This window comes from Phocoena sinus, chromosome 21 (assembly GCF_008692025.1).
Source record: "Phocoena sinus isolate mPhoSin1 chromosome 21, mPhoSin1.pri, whole genome shotgun sequence".
Taxonomy (NCBI): domain Eukaryota; kingdom Metazoa; phylum Chordata; class Mammalia; order Artiodactyla; family Phocoenidae; genus Phocoena; species Phocoena sinus.
The window spans coordinates 23,749,700-23,775,163 of NC_045783.1; positions in this window are offsets into that span (position 1 = coordinate 23,749,700).

Below are 25,464 nucleotides of genomic sequence, written 5' to 3' on the forward strand. Positions count from 1 at the left end.
TGGCTGCCGACATAAATCAGTCTGCGTGCGCATCGATAAGGATCAGAAGCCAACAGAAGGTAGCAAATAGTTAGTGCTCTAAATTTATAGCATATTTTCCCCTCTGAAGTCCAGAGTACCATGAAAAAAAAGATCCATCATTCACTTTTGTTCCTGGTGAGGAGGGAGGGGATTTCCTAATCCCAAGGCTCAGTGTGTGTCTGCAACATAATGTGTCTGCAAGAAGAGCCAGCTCCACGCTCATGTACGCTCATGTACTGGATACGCACACAGTGTTCAGGGCAATGCGGGGGAGGGTGCCTGGCCTATACTCACTAGGCCGTCTCTCTGTAACTACATATAGTTCTGGGCACCGCACTGCAGGGGAGACGGATAAACCAGAGCTCATTTCAAGGAGGATAACTAGGGTGTGTGGTTTCTAAAGGCCACGGAATTTGGGAAAAACTTGAAAAGCCTAGGAATATCTGGCCTGAAGCAGAAAAACCTATGAGAGACCCAAGAAGCTCTCTTCCAGCCCTTGGGAAGCATCCATGTGCAAGAGGGTTGGGCTTGTTTGGAGGGTTGGGAAGACCTATGGACAGAAGTTATGGAAGAGCAGAGTTCAGGTCAATATGAGGAGAAGAGTCATTCAAGAGGCAGTGAGGCCCACGTCACCAGAAGCATGCAAGCGAAGCATGTAAGTTCCCATCACATAAATGACCCTCCAGTTTGACCTTCATCAACTCAAGCAGGATTACGCATCAACTCGGGAACAGACACAGTTTCTCTGACTCATGAAGCCCTGAGGGAAAAGCATATGGTAACAATAGAATATTCTGCCCTTCATAAACTAAGATAATTCTACTGACCCACTGTCAGTGAGGCTTCCATTTTGAGTTGTTTTCCTAGGACTGATCCTAAGTGTTTACAAAGTGATGTTGTGGAGAACTACAGACAGGCCAGAGGTGCAACCTAATGCTTTCATTTTTTCCAGTGGAAAGTGAATTATCCTGAACTGTGCAGCATCCGTGATTTTTGACCTCGTTAATCAAACAAACAATTGTGCCTTTAAGAAACTTACATTAACGTGACATTATGGTCTAGTGGCTTCTACACTTTTTATTTTATTTTATCTTTTGGCGGTGCTGTACGGCGTGTGGAATCTTAGTTCCCCGACCAGGGATCGAACCTACGCGCCCCCCTGCAGTGGAAGTGTGGTGACTTAACCACTGGACCAACAGTGAAGTCCCTACACTTTTCAAATTGAGAACCGCATCAGTAAAAAAAATTGAACATGTACCCCTAATGTCTGTTTGTTAATGTACAGATCTATACATGAACTACTGTCAAAACATATTAAATATTCATAAAGCTTAATATCTTTCTTATCTGTAAGTAAAAGAACATAAACAAAAGTTCTAGTACTTTCTCCCCAAACTCCTTGGATCATTTCACTCACCCCTCCCTCCCCGACCTCAGTGTGAATACTCACTGGAGACGCCATAGCTCTTGCCAACGGAGAGGTCAATCTGATAACGTTGGCGCAGCTGTAGTAGGAGCAAACGCATCGGGATTTAAGAGAATTGGGATAGCTAATAAATATAATACCACCATGTCTGAAAAACATTTAGGTCTATTGGTAGGCATGGGAGTTGTGGTTTCAGCAACTTGTCTCAAACCAGTTTACACGTATGATGAATAAAATCTTATAATAAAATATATGCAACTTTATAACAACTAAATGAAACCTTTAAAAAAATAAGGGATCTCATCATTGAATTTCAGTAGTGCTGGCTACTGAATGGATGGATTCACTTATTAATTCAGTATTTGTTAAGAATCTACTAAGTACCAATTAGGCATTGTGTGCTATGTATTGGGGATACTGTAGAAAGAAAAAAACAGAGGGTCCCTGAGATTGTGAGATAATAAACAAGTATATGAGCCAGAAACTACACATGCAGGTAAACAAATCCCAAAAGCTGAAGGCTGAGGAGAGACTACCACATAGAAGAAGGTAAAGACATACGTAGCACACTGCCAAACACAAAGCATAACTCCAAAACCGAAGGGAAAACTTAAACTCGTCTTTCAGTCGGAGCCCATCACATATATTTTATTTATTCTTATTTTACTTATTATTTATTTTTTAATTATTATCTCTTTTTTTGGCCATGCCACACAGCCTGCAGGACCTTAGTTCCCTGACCAGGGATTGAACCCGTGGCCCCTGCAGTGGCAGCTTGGAGTCTTAACCACTGGACTGCCAGGGAAGTTCCCCATCATGTATATTTTAACGCCCTCTCTGGAGCTTAGAGCAGAACTGTTTATTTTAGGTGCTCAATGCACTGAGTGAACAGGTATCTGGCTCTAAGAACTTTCCTAGAATTGGGCTATTTCTGTCCTCATTCAAGGCAGCATGTACACTCTCCTTTCCTTGGTCAAGGCTTTCTGGCAACCTTTCCAGATGACACAGAGGCAAGCCGACTTCACGGCTACAGACAAGCCTCCCACTGGTCCTGCCAATGGGGAGTTCTCTTAGTTGAGCAGGGTCACCCCAACCCACACCTGTGGAAATAGTAAAGGAAACTGGATTTGCTCTAAAGTTGTTCAAATTCCCTGCAAGGGCAACTGCTTTATCTTAAAATGTAAGACTCCTGGAAGGAGCGTGCCATAGGTTCTGTGCCCGCTGAAGACGTTAATGTATGGTCAGTAGGTTGGATTTATGAGGCGGCATCATCTGGGAATCACATTCTGTCCATTAGGTAGAGCTAAGTGCTGTCAGGAATGCAGGAAGAGCCGTGCTGAAATGAGGGAGCACATAAGTGATTACGGTGCCTTAAGTGAATGCATCTGGACCAGCAGGTCCTTCGGTGGCGGCACCACTCTGCTCAACCTGGCTGAGCAGTCTACAGACTCACCTAACCCTCAGATGTTTGGAAAGCAGAATGCCAGTCCTTTGCTGTTTCATCTCACTGGCTTTTTGGGCACTTACATGACAAGAAAGTTGGAAGAGAAATCACCCATGTACTTGAGATTGCAAAGAAGAAGGGTAAATCTGCCCTCGAATTTGAACTTGACTCACACTCTAGGGTTCTGTGGAAGACTGAGCAAAACAGCCATGACTCCCAGAGGTTCATTGACACTTATTTCAGTTCTGAATATCTCCAATGAAAGAGTAAGAGGGGGCTTCCCTGGTGGCGCAGTGGTTAAGAGTCTGCCTGCCAATGCAGAGGACACAGGTTTGAGCCCCTGGTCCGGGAAGATCCCACATGCCGCGGAGCAACTAAGCCCATGCGCCACAACTACTGAGCCTGCGCTCTAGAGCCTGTGAGCCGCAGCTGCTGAGCCTGTGTGCCACAGCTACTGAAGCCTACGTGCCTAGAGTCCACGCTCCACAACAAGAGAGGCCGCTGCAATGAGAGGCCCGCACACCGCAACGAAGAGTGGCCCCCGCTCTCCGCAACTGGAGAAAGGCCACGCACAGCAACGAAGACCCAATGTAGCCAAAAATAAATAAATAAAATAAATTTAAAAAAAGAAAAAAGAGTAACAGGAAAGTCCTGGACTCTGTTTATAGAGAGGTAACCCTGAAGTCAGTAAAAAACCACAAAAAACAGAAAACGAAAAACCCTGGGCATTAAAATAGTATTACAAGAGAAAGATGGCTTTCTAATGGGATCAGGAATAGCAGAGACACTTCTAATATGAAAACTTTGTCACTTTAAGATCAAAGCAACATGAGAAATGGAAACCCTCATGCACTGTTGGTGGGAATGTAAATTGGTGCAGCCACTATGGAGAACTATATGGAGGTTCCTCAGAAAACTAAAAATAGAACTACCATATGATCCAGCATCTGAGTATTTTTCCAAAGAAAACAAAAACACGAATTTGAAAAGATATATGTACCCCCATGTTCACTGAAGCATTATTTAAAATTGCCAAGATATAGAAACAACCTAAGTGCCCATCAACAGAGGAATGGATAAAGAAGATGTGGTATATAAATACAATGGAATACCACTCAGCCATAAAACACAATGAGATCTTGCCATTTGTGACAACAAGGATGGACCTAGAGGCTATTACGCTAAGTGAAATAAGTCAGACAGAGAAAGACAAATACCGTATGATGTCACTTACATGTGGAATCTAAAAAAAAATCCCCAGGGACTTCCATAGTGGTGCAGTGGTTAAGAATCCACCTGCCAATGCAGGGGACGCGGGTTCGAGCCCTGGTCTGGGAAGATCCCACATGCCGCAGAGCAACTAAGCCTGTGCGCCACAACTACAAAGCCTGCGCTCTAGAGCCCGCAAGCCACAACTACTGACCCTGCGTGCCACAACTACTGAAGCTCATGTGCCTAGGGCCCATGCTCTGCAACAAGAAAAGCCACCGCAATGAGAAGCCCATGTACCTCAGCGAAGAGTTGCCCCCGCTCGATGCAACTAAAGAAAGCCCATGCGTAGCAACGAAGACACAATGCAGCCAAAAATAAATAGAATAAGTTAGAAAAATAAAATAAAAATAAATTAAAAAATTAAAAGAACCCAAACTTACAGATACAGAGAACAGATTGGTGGTTGTCTGAGATAGGGGCTGGGGGTGGGTAAAATGGGGAAATGGAGTCTAAAGGTACAATCTTCCAGTTATAAAATAAATACGTCCTGGGGATGTAATGTACAGCTTCTGATAATTACCATAGATAATAATACATTACTGAGCTTCCCTGGTGGCACAGTGGTTAAGAATCCACCTGCCAATGCAGGGGACACGGGTTTGAGCCCTGGTCTGGGAAGATCCCACATGCTGTGGGGCAACTAAGCCTGTGCGCCACAACTACTGAGCCTGAGCTCTAGAGCCCACGAGCCACAACTACTGAGCGCACGTGCCACAACTACTGAGCCCACGCGCCTAGAGCTGGTGCTCCGCAACAAGAGAAGCCACCACAGTGAGAAGCCCGCACACCACAATGAAGAGTAGCCCCCGCTCGCCACAACCAGAGAAAAGCTCACGCACAGCAACAAAGACCCAACGCAGCCAAAGATAAAATAAATAAATGTATTAAAAAATAATAATGCAGTACTGCATATTTGAAAGTTGCTAAGAGAGTAGACCTCAAAATTTCTCATCGCAAGAAAAAAAATTCTGGAACTGTGTATAGTTACAGATGTTAACAAGCCTCATTGTGCCGGTCATTTCATAATATATACAAATATCAAATCATTATACTGTACACCTGAAACTAATATAATGTTATATGTCAATTATACCTCAATTTTTAAAAAACACAACATGAAGTACCTCCAATGGCTGTATAAAAATGTAATCTGAGCCATTCTCAGTAATCGTTTACACACTTAAAACAGATAGCAACCAAATGTGCAAAAATTCAACAAGGGAAGAAAAATGTATTCCAGAGAATGTAGACCAGAATCTGTTTGATTTCCCAGCAAACCCTGAAAATTGATGAAAAACAGATGGTAAGTAAACACTGAGAAAAGGAACAAGTGAAAGATACAACCAAACTAGCTTCAGTTATTCAAAAAGATTCCTTTAAACATTGATTTTAGGGAATTCCCTGGTGGTCCAGTGGTTAGGACACCGTGCTCTCCTTGCCAAGGACCCGGGTTCGATCCCTGGTCCGGGAACAAAGATCCCACATGCCGTGCCCCAAAAATAAATAAATAATTGAGATTAATTTTTAAAAATAAGGGAAGGCTGTGTACTGTGTTACCATGATTTGTGATAGATGTATAAGAAAATCTCTCAGGGTCTCTTGGTCAGAGGAGATACGTGGGCTCCACGTGGAGGTGGTGGGTTCCATGGATGACTGAACAACCTGAGTGGGCTGTTGGCCCTGTATGAGTCTGAAGAGGGATCCCCACTGTGAAGTGTCTGTCCCTAGTCCTGTCCATTGAATTGTTTTTGTTAGCCTGGAGGACCACTTTATCATGTTTATGATTGACCCACGTTCCAAGGGACTGCTGACCCATTGGAGGGTGCCACCCAGGCGTCCACACACCCACTCACCAGCTGCAGGAGCTTCTGTGAACTTCAATTTCCTTCTCCGAGTCTCAGTAACGTGAGAATACCTTCTAGAGGCTTTGCAAGAATTAAACTACACAGCAGAAGTGAAACACCCAGGAGAGAGCTTCAATAAATGCGGATTTCTTTCTAATCTTAGAAAGTACTAGGATTCAATATTATCTCGATAGCTGAGATTGATAGATTAAAAATCCAAAACATAAAATATAATAGAACAAATACACACCTTATCTTAAAACAGACAAAGGGTAGGCTATGGGAGAATGAACATAATATCAACTTTGATTAAAAAGATAGAAATTCTGGGAATTTTTTAGTGGGCTGCTAAAAAATGGTTAAAGAGGTAGCCTTTAGGCTTTTGTTTTTAGTGTGTCTGATCCTGGAATTCTTTTTTTTTTGTGCAGCGCCACAGGGCTTGCGGGATCCTAATTCCCCAGCCAGGGATTGAACCAGGCCCACAGCAGTGAAAGCACAATTCCCAGAGGTAACTTTTAAAAAGATACACAATCTGGGGATTTCCCTGGTGGTCTAGTGGTTGAGACTCCGTGCTCCAGGCGCAGGGGGCCTGGGTTCCATCCCTGGTCAGGGAGCTGGGTCCCGCATGCCGCAACTAAGACCCGGCACAACCAAATAAATAAATAAATTAATATATTTTCAAAAGATACACAATCTGAAGATACAGTATGGGTGGTGTGGTGTGGAATAGGGCTGAAGGCTGGATGTTGCAACTAGGCAAAAATTTGCTCAATAAAATGATGCATTTTCTAAAAGCAAAAGCTGTTTGCGAATGCAATTATTTTCCAAATGAGACAGTGGCACCTCCGTCAGGCTCTCCAGTGGGAGGGTACTCTTGGGTACCAGGTCTTTCACGGTCTCTCTCATCAACACCGGGGGCCTCATTCCTGGGCTTCTCTCCTATGGGCTCTGGTCCTCTGGGAGAGAGGTATGCCTGGGCTTTGCCTGCCATCATCACCAAGTAACTGTATGATACTGTTTCCCACAAAGGTCAGGCGGTAATAAAATAAAAAGAGTCCCAGTTCTGGAAAGACAGGCATGTCTCAATTTCCACTCACCTTCAAGCCACTGGGTATGATAACAAGTACTCAATGTTGTCTGCACTTACCAAATAGCAGTCCTGTATTCGACAGCACACTGATAGTCATTGGTTCAAGCTCCTGTATATTTATTAAGTGATAAAACTGATGATCTCTTAATAATGAAGAATTCTGTAATTCAAATTTGATCATTTAGGTGACCCTTTTCTTGCTTCTCTATTGGCCAGAAGTATTGTGAAGATCTACAACCTAGTCTCATAAAGTCATATCTAATTATTTTTAAAAATTCATATTGGCTCAGATAATGTACTTTTCAAATTTTGTGGTTTACAGAAGCAAGTCATCACTGAGTCATGCTTACAGTAAACACAGGCAAAAGGACAGTAATGTACTCAAATAAAGGTAGCACACTGCATTGGGTCTGTACAGAAATACATTTTTTTAACATTTACAAATACAGGTACTCAAAATTGACTTTCCCTAAATAATGTCTTATTCCTCATCTACAACCAAATTTAGTACATGCCAACGTTATTAAAAACAAAGCAATTTTTAGTTATGAGTATAAAAATTCATGTGTCTTTTTTTCCCACAAACAAACATTTTCACCATTTTTAAAGTGATCAAAAACAGCCAAATAGGACTTCCCTGGTGGCGCAGTGGTTGGGAGTCCGCCTGCCAATGCAGGGGACGCAGGTTCGTGTCCCGGCCCGAGAAAATCCCACATGCCGCGGAGCGGCTGGGCCCGTGAGCCATGGCTACTGAGCCTGTGCGTCCGGAGCCTGTGCTCCGCAACGGGAGAGGCCAAAACAGTGAGAGGCCCGCGTACCGCAAAAAAATTAATTAATTAATTAATTAAATAAAAAAAAAAAAAAAAACAGCCAAATGGACTTTTGGGGAGTTTTCCAAAAGCAAAACAAAGGGGGAAGTTAAATATGAAAGAATCTGGTACCTGAATGAATTTTTTCCACATATATAAAAGATTAGTTTATCAAAAATTAAAGTACAGTGTGTCTCATGGGCTCAGAATTGCTCCTGAAATGTCTGGATAAATGTATAATTTGTTATACAATTTATATTCTTATAAATGTGATATACATGTGAATCTGGTGTTAAGGCATATTAAGAATACAAGCTTTGTAAATGAGTATGTTATAATTTTCTATTGTTAGAAGTTGTTATCAGTAATTTTGAATCTCAGCCCTTCTCTTGTCAAGCTGTACACTAAGCAGAGCTTCCAAATTAAGAAAATATTTGAAACACTTTCTTGAGTTGCTTTTAACACGAGACTCCTTGAACGAATTAAACCTACTTCGTACTGTTGACACTCATGTTTCCACTGGCTAGCAGTGCCAACCCTAGGCCTCAGAAAGGTAGAAAGTCACCCAGATATCCTCCCCGAATAGCTGACGTATCTGTGGAGGTAGCCACTGTCTTCACTGCACTTCGCCGCGCTGGCTTTTTTCAGTTCAAGTCATCTCCCTCCGTGGGAAATTGTCTATGAATGAATCTAACTTCTAGTCTACTGGATTGCCTTTCTCTCAAAATCCTGTTTACCTGGGGTTCTTCCTTCCTTTCCCCAGAAATCTATTGCCTTTAGTCTTTCTCCTCCTCCAGTTAGCTCTCTGATAGAAAAAGTAAATGTTGAATTTAACATGCCTTCTTGGTGCTGTTTGGAAGGGTTCTAAGTGGGAAAATATCCCCCAACCAAAAACAGAAAAAAAGGGGGGGGCAGTTTATGGCAGGGGAATAGTACAGAGAATTCATCTGGGGTGGATATACCTGTTGCTATGAGGGTAAATATATGAGAGATGTCATTTAACTTGTAGAAGGGTCTACTAAAACACAATTTTCCTTTTCTTTTCTTTACTTTGTAAAAAAGTTTTACTTTATTGAACTATAGTTGATTTACAATGTTGTGTTAATTTCTACTGTACTGCAAAGTGATTCAGTTTTATATACATATTTATATATATATATACATTCTTTTCCATTATGATTTATCACAGGATGTTGAATATAGTTCCCTGTGCTATACAATAGGGCCTGTTGTTTATCCATTCTCTATATAGCAGTTTGCATCTGCTAATCCCAAACTCCCAACTCATACCCCCAGCAACCATAAGTCTGTTCTCTGTGTCTGTGAGTCTGTTTCTCTTTTGTAGATAGGTTCATTTGTGTCATATTTTTATTTTACTTTTTTTTTTAAGATTGTTTTTGATGCGGACCATTTTAAAAGTCTTTATTGAATTTGTTACAATATTGCTTCTGCTTTATGTTTTGATATTTTGGCCCCCAGGCATGCGGGATCTTAGCTCCCTGGCAGGGATAGAACCCACACCGCCTGCATTGGAAGGCTAAGTCTTAGCCACTGGACTGCCAGGGAAGTCCCCTGTGTCATATTTTTAGATTCTACATATAAGTGATATCATATGGTATTTGTCTTTCTCTTTCTGACTTACTTCACTTGGTATGATAATCTCTAGCTCCATCCATGTTGCTCCAAGTGGCATTATTTCATTCTTTATTTTTTATGGCTGAGTCGTATTCCATTGTGTATATGTACCACATCTTCTTTATCCATTCATCTGCTGGTGGACATTTAAATTGTTTCTATGTCTTTACTGTGAATAGTGCTGCTATGCACATTGGGGTAAAACACAATTTTCTATTAAAACAATCATGTGGTATTTTATTATGTGGATGCTGTATATGCATCAAATCAATAATCAAGAACAGCTTCAAATAGCCCGTTGATAGTCCATTATGTTAGTAAGCCTTGCATTGCACTGGGGCCTAGTTTCAAATTTGCAGCACTGCCTAAGCTCAATGGCAGATATCTCAATTTGCAAAAACCCTTTGGCTCTCTCCGTATAAATAAATGAGGGGCTTCCCTGGTGGCGCAGTGGTTGAGAGTCCGCCTGCCGATGCAGGGGACGCGGGTTCGTGCCCTGGTCTGGGAAGATCCCACATGCCGCGGAGCGGCTGGGCCCGTGAGCCATGCCCGCTGAGCCTGCGCGTCCGGAGCCTGTGCTCCACAACAGGAGAGGCCACAACAGGAGAGGCCACAACAGTGAGAGGCCCGTGTACCGCAAAAAAAAAAAAAAAAAAAAAGATCATTGTTTTTCTCAAAGGAAAAAAAAGAGTTATGATAATCACACTATTTGTAGATGGAACTAAGGACATGGGTAGAAAATGTGATGAAAGAGAAACAGGAGTCAATATTGATGTTTCAGGCTCCAAACCTAGGTGACTGGGGAAATTACTAAATTCAAGTCGAGGACAGGTTTTATAATCTGTAAAATGCTGACAGAATGTCCGTGGTTGGTATAGGTACAGACAAACCAGCTGAGAAGAGAAATACTGGGAAAGGGACAAAGAATGATGCATTAAGGTGGGAAAGTCCCATCTTGGAGAATGAGATATTTGAGCAGAGATGTACCAGACACAACTGCAGATTTCCAGTTGAAGTTGAGTAAGGCAGTAAGCCTGGAGACAGAGATTTAGTAGTCGTCCACATAAGGGTGATGCTTGAGGCTTCCAGTAGATAAGGGAGAATGATGACGATCGCTTTGATTTTCACAATATGAATTCTTCATTGCCTTTTCCTCTGGTGTGTAGTCAGTTACTATGCCTCTTCTGTGTCCGTCTATTTTGCTTTAGCTATGTGCTCCCAGCGGGTGAGAATGTGTCTGAGTCACTTTGAACAGCATGCAACTCAGCATCACTGGCAAGCAGGCTATTAATGTACACATTGCTCATCCAGATCGGAGCTGGTCTGACATGGGCTTGCGGAGGGGAGGACCCTGCTCCAGGACACAGACTATGGAGTTAAGTGTGAGTAGCGAGACAGGGCTGAGGATAAAAACACCCACTCAAAAGGCAGCGCCGTTGGGAAGGTCCTATGAGGAGGTAGAGTCCAGGCAGAAGACCATCAGAGGGCAAACAGAGCAAGTTGGAAGGTGAGGGCAGAAGGTTTAATGTGTAAGGAGGAAATACATAACGTGACTTTTTTTCTAATCTCCTCCTCCAGTGATCCGGTCCTGAATGTATAACTCCAGGAGCTCTGACACTCTCTTGTCACAGTTCACCCAGCATCTTGGGCTTCGGAGTATGTAACCAGACGTGTACCTTCCCATGTGTAATTTAGTGTCTTTCCTTAAAGTCGGTCGTGGTTTTGACCATCTGCGAAGAATCAAATTGTAAGCATCTCAAACACAGGGATGTGTCAGAAGGGCCCCTGCCCCCGCTTCATGGTCTACCCTGAAACCCTTGAGGAACTGCCCCAGCTCTCCTGCAACCTGGGTCTGAATGAAAGAGGTGTCCACTGGATGCTCCCAAATTCAAGGACTCGTCCTACTGAAAGCAAGGGCCTCACCCTCGCTGTACCTTGTTCCCTGCATTATTCTCTTCATTCCACCAGGCAACCTTCTCACGCCCCCACCCTCACAGTCCAGGCCTCCTTGGGCTGGGTTTGCATCTTCCTCTGACACAGCACTTTCTCTGAAAACCATGCCTCAGGGTGAATGCTTGGCCCAGCGCAGAGAATCTCTGCACTTCTCTGCAGGCAGGCCCTGGCCAACGCGTCCCCAAAAGAGATCTGGTCCTCCTCGTGTTTGTCCACACCCTTGGTTCTGACCTGTTCATCCCACATTTCTGACACCCTTGCCCAACATCTTCCACTACGGAAGGTGAGTGAAAAGCTGAAGGTTGAAATAGTTACAGTTGTGATGAGAACGTATATGATCATTAGCAAATAAACATAATGTAACTCAAACGAATGAATAAAAACAGCTCACCTTTGTGTGGAGATACAGCTTTGGGGTTATATTTTCCCTTTCTTGCATAAAATTAGAACCAGTTGCTGTGCTTACAGAAAAGTCTTTGCTTTGCCAAGCAAATTGGCAGAGATGTTCTTGCAATAAAAGGACGACATCCTAATATCTTTTCCTAGCTGTAACCTATAAAATGTGGTCTCTATTGTATTTCCAAACATCAGGGAATTATAACTTCCTCCCGTCACCACCAACATTGCTAGGGACAGAAAAAGAAAAGCCAACATCTTTATTAGTTCTCTGAATAAATTTTTACTGTGCACATGTCAAATGCTGGAAATTGGGTTAAGCTCTATGAGAGTTGCAGTTGCATGGAAGCTCTGATCTCTGGCCCACAGGCATTCCCGATCTAGCTGGGGAGACAAGACACGTACAATTAGCCACACTACCAGGCAGCGTACCGTAAAGGCCATCGGAGTGAGCGATGGGGGACTCAAGAGCCATAGGATTTCAGAGGAAGGAGAGAGCATTTCTGGCTTAACAGAGGAAGTTCAAGTTGAGCTTGCCTTTCGCTTATTCAATAAATATTGACCAGATGTCTCTGAGGACTGGGGACTGTGCTAATTGTCGGGGAACACAAGAGTGGGGAAAACAGACATGGCCCCGTGGCTCCCATGAGAGCCTAGAAGGGAAATAGATCCTGGTCAAATGATCACACAATATATAATAATAACTCATGGTAAGTTGAAGGAAGGAAGTAGAGGGAGCTATGTGGGCCCAAAGGAGGGCGTCAGGGAAGACTTCGCTATAGAAGGGATGTGGCAGCTGAAATCTGTAAATGTGTAGGAGTTAACTAGGAAAAAAGAGAAGAAACATACAAAGAAAGGAGAGGGATATCCAGGTGGAAATGTCCAGTAAGTTTTGTGGGGTTTTGTTTTGTTTTGTTTTTGTCCGCGCCAGGTGGCATGAGGACCTTAGTTCCCTGACCAGGGATCGAACCCATGCACCCTGCATTGGGAGCACAGAGTCTTAACCACTGGACCACCAGGGAAGTCCCCAGTAAGTTTTTGGACATGCAGAAGGTGTGGATTTACAATTGGGAAATGCCCCTTCACTGTGGGAAGAAGACGCAAATTCCTCAGCAATGTCTCCTTTTTAAATTTGAATTCCCTCTGCCTAATATGTGTCAGGAACGCTCATGGTTTTTTTTTTTTTTTTTTTTTTTTTTTTGCGGTACGTGGGCCTCTCACTGTTGTGGCCTCTCCCGTTGCGGAGCACAGGCTCCGGACGCGCAGGCTCAGCGGCCATGGCTCACGGGCCCAGCCGCTCCGCGGCACGTGGGATCTTCCCGGACCGGGGCACGAACCCGCGTCCCCTGCATCGGCAGGCGGACTCTCAACCACTGCGCCACCAGGGAAGCCCAACGCTCATGTTTTTAATGATTGATTTGAAAGCTGAAAGTTCTAGTCTTTACCTTGGCTTGGCTTGTAAAACACTTGGAACCCAGTCTACCCAGGGCAATGAGCAACTGAGATTCCTAGAGAGGATTTAAACCTGTGTAATAACCAATGTTTTTGAAGATGTAGTGAATTAGAAACGTTTGAACAGCAATCTGGCAATGTAAATCAGTACAATCCTTTTAGAAAGCCATTTCATAAGATACACCAGAATATTGAACACTCATTTTCGAGAAAGTTCTACCTCTGGAAATGGATCCTAAATGAGATTCTGCATACAGAGAGAAAGTTTGCTATGCAAAGGTGTTAATTGAAGAATTGTTTATAAAATGGTAAAAACTTGAAAACAGGCTAAACTGTCCAACAGTTTTTGAATGCTTATGCAAATTATTATATATATTTATTCAACAGGATGTTATATTTCTTAAAATATTACTTATATAATTTTTTTTTTGCGGTACGCGGGCCTCTCACTGCTGCGGCCTCTCCCGTTGCGGAGCACAGGCTCCGGACGCGCAGGCTCAGCGGCCGTGGTTCACGGGCCCAGCCGCTCCGCGGCATGTGGGATCTTCCCGGACCGGGGCACGAACCCGTGTCCCCTGCATCGGCAGGTGGACTCTCAACCACTGCGCCACCAGGGAAGCCCACCTCTGACTTTTTAATATCCCTATTTAGCCATTAGATTTTGATGGATCAATTTTAATTTTTAATATTGAGCATATTCTATATTTTAGACCAGGGAGTGTAAAGCCATTTTGCAGTTAATGAGTTTCATCATTATGTACAATACAATGAACAGTGGTTTATTTAAATTGGGCAAACATTAACAATCATACACAGAGCATTTTTTAAAAACCTTCTCCACACTCTATGGCACATGGCAAAGTTTCCTGGTAGATCCGAAAAAAGGAAAAGGAAGAGAGAATTCACAGTGCGGGAGTCAGAGCCAACTCCTTGGCTTATTATTTCACTGGAGGGAGGCTCTGTGGGAGGCGTGGGTGGGTACCCACAGGCTGCACTTCCACAGAGGTGCTGTAATCCTAGAAGGTGCGGAGCAGACCTCCTGGTCCCCCTATGTCTTTCCTATACATTTATCACAATGCCTGAGGTTCTACCATTGCAATTTTCCCCTGGAGTCTTGAAAGCTAATCATGTTTATGGTTCTGCTTTGAAGATTGCAGAGCCCCTCTGGGACGACTTCTCCCCTAATACCTCAGAGCAGGTGCTCTAACCAGTTGATCGAGATTGACTGGTGGACCTTAATGTAAGAGGCAGGATTGATGTTAAGAGCCTGAATTCTGCCCCGCCACTTACTGAGAATGACCTGGGGTGGGTTATCTTCTGAAAACTCAGTTTCTTCCTCTATAAAAGAAGGATAACAATACTTACTTTGAAGGGCAGTTGTAAGGAGAAAATGGATGTCAAACTCTTAACCACAGCAGATGGTACCTATCTCAGACAACCAGGTGGGTCAGCGGGAAACTCTTAGCTCCTGACTGAGTGTAAGCACCTCCCTTAGCCCATGAGCGTCTCCAATAGAATAGCTTTTAACCTAGAGGTCCCGAAACCTGGCACTGTGGAGATTTGTTTTATAAAGTAAGAGATAGTCAGACACCAACACTTTAGAGACTCTGATTCAGGAAGTATAAGAGGCTTAGAGGTAAAGAGCATAGATTCTGACTTCACTCCGTATGACAATCTCTAGGTCCATCCACGTTGCTGCAAATGGCATTATTTCATTTTTTCATGGCTGAGTAATATTCCATTGTATATATGTACCACAGACAAATATGTGATATCGCTTATATGTGGAATCTAAAAAAATTGGTACAAATGAACTTATTTAGAAAACAGAAATAGAGTCACAGATGTAGAAAACCAACTTATGGTTACAGGGGTGGGGAAAGCGGGGCGGGGGTGATAAACTGGGAGATTGGGATTGAGATATACACACTGCTATATATAAAATAGATAACTAATAAGGACCTACTGTATAACACAGGGAACTCTACTCGGTACTCCATAATGACCTATGTGGGGAAAGAATTAAAAAAGAGTGGATAGCTATATATATATAACCAATTCACTTTGCTGTACAGCAGAAACTAACACAACATTGTAATTCAACTATACTCCAATAAAAATTTTTTAAAAAAGAAAAAAGTATAGATTCTGGAATCAGACTGCCTGGGTTCAAATTCTAGCTCCCTGGCCTACAATGTGTGTCTGTGAACAAGTCATCCATCTTTTCTGTACCTCAGCCTCTTCATCTATAAAATTAGGATAATAACAGTAACCTACTTCAAGTAATTGTTAATGGGATAAAATTAGTAAGCATGGGATAGGGCCTAGCATCTGATAGTTTTAAAAGAGGCTGTAGATCATGAGATGCAGCTGAGCTAAAACCACTTTGCTTTTTAATTAGCTCCCAACCATTGGTCCTTAAGGTAATTTCAGAAGGAGAAACAGGAGATTCGGGGACATCAAAGAATAATTTTTGGCAAATGACTGATCACTGACAAGGAAGGTAAAAATGAGGAGGCATCATTGTTTGATCACGCCTTATATGGATACTTTTACGAAACACTGGACAATTTTCAAGGTAAACCATTTACGTCAAGAAGCACAAAGTCAAAAGATTGGAAGGAAAACCGATAATTACAGGATTGCACGTGACAAATCAAAAGTAAATGAATCAGTGCCAGAAATGTTTAAAACTGCTTGAGTTGGATACTGAAAGTCAGGGGAATAAGATATACCCATCTTAAGATGGAGAGAATTCCATCAAATTAGATCCAGATGCATTTAGAGCTTCATACCTGTATATTACAAATAGACCAGCTGCTCTAAGTGTTGGAAATCAAAAGTAGGCAATACATGAAGAGGAATTTTCACGTACTTTAAGCAACTTAGTATGTTATCTATACTTCCAAACTTCAGTGACGCTGTCGGGCATTTCTTATAGCTTCTCTCTTCTTTGTTTTTCTCAATTGCCTTTTCCAAATTCTTTTCTCTTCCTCTTGCATACCATCATTTACTCTTCTAAGCTCTTGCATTGATAAAATCAAAAACCATGGCATCTAAGGTATTTACACAACATCTTTTAATTGAAATTTTTTGCTGCGATAATTGTAGATTTACATGAAGTTGTAAGAAATAGTACAGAGAGTCTCTTTATCCTTTGCCAGTTTCCCCTAATGGCAACAATTTGCAAAATTATGGTATGATATTACAACCAGGTAATTGACATGGCTACAATCCACTGATCTTACTCAAATTTCCCTAGCTTTACTGATTCTCATTTGTTTGCATGTCTGTGTGTTTATTAAGTTCTACACAATTTTATCACCTGTGTAGGCTCATGTATTCGCTACCAGAGTCAAGGTACTGAATATTCCAACACCACGAGGATGCCCCTCGTGCAGACCCCTTACACCACATCCATCTCCTTCCCGCCCTACCCCACCCCCAACCCCAAGTTCCTTACTCTGATATCCATCTTTTCCCCATTTCTAAAATTTTGTCATTTAAAAAATGTTACATAGGGCTTCCCTGGTGGCGCAGTGGTTGAGAGTCTGCCTACCGATGGAGGGGACACGGGTTCGTGCCCCGGTCCGGGAGGATCCCACATGCCGCGGAGTGGCTGGGCCCGTGAGCCATGGCCGCTGAGCCTGCGCGTCCGGAGCCTGTGTTCCGCAAGGGAAGAGGCCACAACGGTGAGAGGCCCGCGTACCGCAAAAAAAAAAAAAATTTTTTTTACATAAATGGAATCATATAGTATTGCAACCTTTGGGGACTGGCTTTTTTCATTTAGTATAATTTATAATTTCCCGGAGATTCATCCAAGGTGTCCTGGGTATCAGTAGTTCATTCCTTTTTATTGCTGACTGGTACTCTACAGCAGGGATGTTCCACAGTTTATCTGACCATTAACCTGTGGCAGGACATCTAGGCTGATTTTAGTTTTTGTCTATTTAAATAAGACTTCCATGAACGATCATGTACAAGTTTTTGTGTGAATATAAGTTTTCATTTCTCTGGGATAAATGCCCAGGAGTACAATTGCTGGGTCATATGGTAATTGCATGTTTAGTTTTATGAGAAATTGCCAAAATGTTTTCCAGACTGGCTGTACTTTTTACATTCCTGCCAGCAATATATGAGTGATTCTGTTTCTCTATATCCTCACAAGCATTTAGTGTTGAGACTTCTTAATTTTAGCCTTTCTGGTAGATGTGTAGTGATATCTCATTGTGGTTTTAATTTGCATTTCCCTGAGGGCTAATGATGTTGAATATCTTTTCATGTGTTTATTTGCCATCTGTATATCCTCATCATTGAAATGTCTGTTCATGTCCTTTGCCCATTTTCTTTTCTTTTTAAAAAAAAAAAAATTTAATTTATTTGGCTGCGCCGGGTCTTGGTTGCAACACACGGGATCTTCATTGCGGCATGCGGTTTTCTTAGTTGTGGCATGCATGCGGGATCTAGTTCCCTGACCAGGGATCGAACCTAGGCCTCCTGCATTGGGAGCATGGAGTCTTACCTGCTGGACCACCAGGGAAGTCCCTCTTTTGTCTACTTTCTAACTTACTTTGTTTTTTTACTATTGAACTTTGCATGTTCTGTGTGTGTGTGTGTGTGTGTGTGTGTGTGTGTGTGTGTGTGTGTGGTTTTCCTGTGTTCCAGTATTTGCAAATCACATGTCCTTTGTCAGACATGTGATTTTCAAATACTCATTCCCAGTCTGTAGCTTTTCTTTTCATCCTCTCAATAAGGTCTTTAGCAGAGAAAATGTTTTCAACTTTGATGAAGTCCAATTTATCAAGTTTTACTTTTATGGATTGCGCTTTTGTGTCAAATCTAACTATTTGCCTAGCCCTAGACCAAGAAAATGTTCTCCTATGTTTATCTAAAAATTTATAGTTATATTTTACATTAAATCAGCAATCCATGGGACTTCCCTGGTGGCGCAGTGGTTAAGAGTCTATCTGCCAATGCAGGGGACAAGGGTTCGATCCCTGGTCCGGGAAGATCCCACATGCTGCGGACCAGCTAAGCCCATGTGCCACAACTACTGAGCCTGCACTCTAGAGCCCATAAGCCACAACTACTGAAGCCCACGCACTCTAGGGCCTTCACGCCGCAACTACTGAGCCCGCGCACCTAGAGCCCGTGCTCTGCAACAAGAGAAGCCACCACAATGAAGAGCCTGTGCACCACAACGAAGAGTAGCCCCCGCTCACTGAAACTAGAGAAAGCCTGTGCGCAGCAACGAAGACCCAACGCAGCCAAAAATAAATAAAATTAAAAATAAATAAATAAATCAGTGATCCATTTTTAGTTAATTTTTGTATAGATGTAAAAACTTTAGGTCAAACTTTGTTTTTTTACCTGTGGATGACCAATTGTTCCAGTGCCATTTGTTGAAAAGGCTATCCTTCTTCCATTGAATTGCTTTTTCACCTTCATCAAACATTATTGGGCTTCCCTGGTGGCGCAGTGGTTGGGAGTCCGCCTGCTGAGGCAGGGGACACGGGTTCGTGCCCCGGTCCGGGAGGATCCACATGCCGCGGAGCGGCTGGGCCCGTGAGCCATGGCCGCTGAGCTTGTGTGTCCGGAGCCTGTGCTCCGCAGTGGGAGAGGCCACAGCAGTGAGAGGCCCGCGTACCGCAAAAAACAGACAAACAAACAAAAACATTATTGACCATATTTCTGTGGATCTATTTCTGGAATCTTTATTTTGTTCCATTGCTGTGTATCTCTCTACCAGTACCTCACTTTCTTGATTATTGTAGCTGTGTAGTAAGCCTTAATATTGGGTGAGTGATTCCTCCCCCTTTATTCTTTGTAAAGATTGTTTTAGCAGTTCTAGGCCCATGACTTTCTATATAAATTTTAGAATAAGCTTCCCATGTGTGCAAAAAACCTTGCTGGGATTTTGATAGGAATTGTATCAAATCTATACATCAGTTTGGGAGAATTGATATTTTAATTATGTTGGACCCTCTAATCCATAACCACAATATGTGTCTGCATTTATTGAGGTCTCCTTTGATTTCTTTCATTGAGGTTTTGTAATTTTCAGCATATGGATCATGTTTTTATGTATATTTAAATATTTTGCTTTATTTGAGTGGTTGTAAGTAGCATCATGTTTTAAGTTTGTTTCTGTATGTTCACTGTCAAACAGAAATGCAAGTTTTTTGTGTGTTGGTCTTATATCCTAAACCCTTGCTGAACTCACTTACTAGTTTTACGAGATTTTTTGGTAGACTTATTGGGGTTTTCTACATAGACAATCGTGTTATCTGCAAATAGAGGTAGTTTTATTTCCTTTCTAATCCATCTACCTTTTTTAAAAATTTATTTTTCTTGCCTATTGCAATGACTACAACTTCCAGGACTATGTTGATAAGAGTGAGAGTAGATTTCTTTGCCTCGTTTGGGATCTTAGGGAGAAAACATTCATTCTTTCATCATTAAGTATGCTGTTAGCTCTGGGTTTTTTTTGGTAGATGCCATTTATTAAGTTTAGGTATTTCCCCTCTATTTCTAACTTTCTGAGAGTTTTATCATGAATCAATGCTAGGATTTACCAAATGTTTTTTCTACATCAAACTGATACGGTCATATGATTTTTCCTCTTCAGCTTGTTGAATCAATTATGTTGATTTATTTTTGAATGTTGAACCAGCCTTGTATAACTAGAATAAATCCCACTTGGTCATGGTTCATAATTCTTTTTATGAGAGATGTTGTTCTGTTATTTTTTTTGTACTGACTTTGTCTGGTTTTGTTACCAGGGTAATACTGGCTTCATAAAATTAGTTAGGAAGGAAGAGATTGTATAAAATTGATGTTAATTCTTCTTTAAGTGTTTAGTAGAATTCTCCAGTTAAACTACCTGATTCTGAAGATTTTGGGGGTGTGAGGTGGGGGAGGAGAAGGGCAGTTAAAAAAAAATAGACTTTATTTTTTAGAACGGTTTAGAGTTACAGGAAAATTGAGAAGACGGTACAGGGAGTTCCCATATATCTCATACCCAGTTCCTCTATTATTAATATCTTAAATTAGCATGGTACATTTGTTATAATTAATGAATAATATTGATACATTATTGTTAATTGAAGTCTATACTTTATTCAAATTTCCTTTGTTTTGACCTAATGTCCCCTTTCTGTTCCAGGACAGAAAAGGTAACCCAGGGATCACTACATTATGATTATTTATCATGTATCCTTAGGCTTCTCTCTTTTTAAAAAAAAATTATTTATTTATTTATTATTATTTTTTAAATTCTTATTTTATTTATTTATTTTTGGCTGCGTTGGGTCTTCGTTGCTACACGGGGGCTTTCTCTAGCTGCGGCGAGTGGGGGCTACTCTTCGTTGCAGTGCATGGGCTTCTCACTGCAGTGGCTTCTCTTTTTGCAGAGCATGGGCTCTAGGCTGCGGGCTTCAGTACTGGTGGCATGTGGGCTCAGTAGTTGTGGCTTGCAGGCTCTAGAGCACAGGCTCAGCTGTTGTGGCGCACGGGCTTAGTTGGTCCGTGGCATGTGGGATCTTCCTGCACCAGGAATTGAACCTGTGTCCCCTGCATTGGCAGGAAGATTCTTATCCACTGCGCCATCAGGGCAGCCCCATTAGGCTTCTCTTGACTGTGACAGTTTCTCAGACTTTCCTTATTTTTTTTTTTTAAGATTTTTTTTTTTGATCTGGACCAGTTTTTTTAAGTCTTTATTGAATTTGTTACAATATTGCTTTTGTTTTATGTTTTGGTTTTTTGGCCACAAGGCATGTGGGATCTTAGCTCCCCAACCAGGGATCAAACCCATACCCCCTGCATTAGAAGGCAAAATCTTAACCACTGGACCTCCAGGGAAGTCCCAGAATTTCCTTATTTTTGATGAGTTTAAAAGTTTTGAGGAGTACTGACCAGGTATTTTGTAGGATTTCCCTCCATTGGAATTTGTCTCATGTTTTTCTCATGTCACATTAGAGTGAGATTATGGGTTTGGGAGAGGAAGAACACAGAGGTGAAATGCCATTTTTACCACATCGTGTCAAAGATACATATTATCCACATGATTTATCACTGTTGTTATTGACCTTGATCACCTGGCTGAGGTATTGTTTGTCAGCCTTTTCCACTGTAAATATACTCCCTCACTTTCCATACTCCTTTTTGGAAAGAATTTACCACACGTAGCCCACACTGAAAGAGGAGTTATGCTCCCCACTCCCTTGCAGGCAGAGTATCTGTATAAATTATTCGGAATTATACATGGGAGATTTGTCTCTTCTCCTCTTTTTATTTATTTATTCAACTTGTGTCAGATTTTCCTTAATACATTCTCAAATGTCATTAATACCAGATATGAGATGACTATGCAGGGTGAAAGCAGCCATTATCCTCTCTTGGTTCTGGGACACTGGAATGCATAACAACCACCTCACTTTATAGGTGCTATATGGCACAAGATCTTTATGGAAATTCAAGTGAATACAAACTAGGTTGAGTCCTTGGTGAGACACTCACACTCCGCACACATATTCGGATGTCAGGGTGTCATGGTGCAGAGGCTGGCCTGGGAATCAGGAGGCTGGAGCTGCACTGCTCTTGACTCTAATGAGCTATGGGACCTTGGGGAAGTCAAACTCTGGAACACAATATGTTCACGTGCAATCACAAGAACTGAACCCGATGAGCCCTTCCTCTACTAAAAATATCCACACGTTGCAAAGCCACAGCTAGGTTCAGAGTGGTTAACTGATCGCTGTAGGAGCAAATACTCTGGTTTTGCCTGACCAGCACTGGTGTGTAGAGTTTAACCAGGCAAGGGGTGGCCTTGGTTCTGCCCTGCTTCATGGTTACTTAGCGATGTTTTCTGACTGTGTCCCTCCCTTTCTGTCCCTATTACTACACTTTTTTCTTTTTTTATTGAACTGTAGTGGATTTACAATGTTGTGTTAATTTCTTCTGTACAGCAAAGTGACTCAGCTATACATATATATATATGTTCTTTTTCATATTCTTTTCCATTATGGTTTCTCACGAGATACTGAATATAGTTCCCTGTGCTATATACAGTGTGACCTTGTTGTTTATCCATCCTATATAATAGTTTGCCTCTGCTAATCCAAAACTCCCAGTCCTTCCCTTCCCTGGCTCCCCTCCTCCTTGGCAACCACACATCTGTTCTCTATATCTGTGAGTCTGTTTTTGTTTTGTACATATGTTGATTTGTTTCATAGTTTAGATTCCACATATAAGTGATATCATATGGTATTTATATTTCTCTGTCTGACTCACTTCACTTAGTATAATAATCTCCAGGTCCCTCCATGTTGCTGCAAATGATAATGTTTCATTCTTTTTGATGGCTGTGTAGTATTCCATTGTATATATGTACCACATCTTCATTATCCATTCATCTGTTGATGGACATTCAGGTTGCTTCCTTGTCTTGGCTATTGTAAATAGTGCTGCTATAAACATAGGGGTGCATGTATCTTTTTGAATTATAGTTTTGTCTGGGTATATGCCGAGGAGTGGGATTGCTGGATCATGTGGCAACTCTATTTTTAGTTTTTTGAGGAACCTCCATACTGTTATGTAGATTTATTGAAGGTTAGGTTGAAGGAGACCTTAGAAAAAAACTATTCCAGGATTTTCCAAACTGTGTTTTTTTTTTTAATAGTGGTTATGCACACACAGATAAACCTGATTTTGTGGTAAACTACTTTTGAAAATTCTGTATTCCTCTCAGAGATTTACAACTCACGCTTGTATATCCAAGCGGGTTCTTTGCGTCATACTTCGTCACCACCTATGAGTCAGGTCTTAAGACTGTCGGAAAACAACAGGAAACGGTTTTTTAAATATTATAAAATATTTCTACAAAATATTTTTTATAACATATATGTGGGGTGAAAAAGGCTCTGAGAAGTCTTGTTTATTGTTTAATCCAGAGTTGCTCAAACTGATTTGACCACGAAGCTTTTTTATTGTTGTTGCCACGAAATATCAATAACATATCTTGAACTAATGTTCTGAAGAACATAGGGAAGTGCTGATCAGCCCATTTTCTAGATGAGGGAACTTGGGTTAAGGGAAGTTTATCAACTGTACAAGGTCACAGGACTACTTAGTAGTGCAGCTGGGACTAAAACCCAGGTTTCCCAAATCCCTGATGGCCCAGTGTTCTTAGCATCATACTATACCACCACCTATGAGTCAGGTCTTAAGACTGCTGAAAAACACCAGGAAAAATTTTTAAAATATTGTAAAATATTTCTACACATATAAGTTTTTTATAACATGTATGTGGGGTAAAAAAGGTATTAAACACCCATCACCCAGCTGAAAAAGTAGAATATTATCAGAAACTTTGAAGCCCTTAGGAGCCCTTAGAAGCCCTTAGAAGCCCTTAGAAGCCCTTAGGAGCCTCTACCCAAGTGTACTATCCTGTATTTATCAGTCACTATAAATATACCCCGAAAGACATTGTTCTATTTTGCATATTTTGAACATTTAATTAGTAGTGCTATCGTACTATTCTTTTGCAACGTGTAAAGTTTTTGCTCATTAATTTTGTGAGATTCATCCATGTTCATAAGTATAGCTAGAAATCCTTTGTGTGTATATATCATAATCTATTTATTCATTCTCCTGTCAATTGATATTTGAGTTGTTTCCTTCCCCTTTTATTTTGGTGGATCATAAGCAATGTTGTATGAATTGTCTTACATGTGTACATAAGTGTGAGCACATGTGCTATTATCTCTAGTGAGAAACTGCTAGAGCTATAAGATATACCAACCTTCACTTTTTCTACGTAACATGAAATAGTTGTTCAATTTACATTCTCACCAGCAGTGTATGAGGATTTCCACTGTTCCACAACCTCGGCAACATTATCTTGCCAGACATTTTTAAACTTTATATTATGGAAAAGTTCCAACATATACAAGAATTATATTATGAGCGTTCTTCAGCTTCAGCACTTATTGACCATGGCCAATCTGCCATGGGTCATCTTGGAGTATTTTAAAGCTAATTCCGGACATAATATCACTTCGCCTGTAAAAATTTCAGAATGTATCCTTAAAAAATAAGGACGCTACCTTTTAAAAATTGAAGTAAAACTTACATACAGTAAAGTATGCAAATCTTAAGATTACAGCTCAGTGAATGGCGAACTTTCACATGTACCCACAGCTGTGAAACTACCACCCAGATCTAGAATGCTTCCAGTTCACCCAGAAGACCTTCTGGTCCTTCTTGTAGGACCTTATAAAAACGTAAGAACAAGACCACTATCACACCTAAAATTGAGTAACAAATCTTTAGTAGCATGAAATATCCAGTCAATGTTCAAATTTCTTCTGCTTTTGTTTTTGTTTCGTTAGTTTTGCTTTCCGCTCAAACCAGGGTCCAAGTAAAAGCCACCCTTTTCCAGTCCTTGGAGTTTATTTGATGAACAAAGCAAGTGGTTTGTCCTGAAGCTTCCCACTGTCTGAGTCTTGTTGGGGGTATTCTCCTGGTACCGTTTCACATGTTCCTCTGTTCCTCATTTCCAGTAATGTGTGTTTGTTAAATCCAGAGACTGGATCAGATTCAGGATCAAATTTCTGGCAAGAGCACTTTATAAGTGGTGGTGTGTTCTTCCATCAGGAGGTTGTATCTGTTTTGTTTGGAAAGGCAACAATCATTGATGATCATTGCTTAGTTCGTTAATTCACTGGAGGTTGCCAACTTGTGAGATGCTATCATTCCCTTTTCATTTATTAGCTAGGATATTTCTCTAAAGAGCAACTTCTGCTCATCAATTACTTGGTTACCCTGAGATGCACTTTGTATGAGAAATTGCCAGACTAAATTTTCTACCAAAATAAAATAATATTGTGGTTTAAATTTTCTATTTCCCTAGTTACTAATGAGATTTTCCTAAGTTCCGTGTTTTTTCTTCTGTCAGTTGCCTGTTCTTGTCTTTTGTCCATTTCCTCCCATTGTACTATACGTACTATATGTCTTCTTACTGGTTTTTGAGTTGTTCACATAATCTGGATACTAATTCTTTGTTGGTTGCAAATATCTTCTGCTTTGTGGCATTCTACTTTTGGCCTCTGAGCTATCCCTTG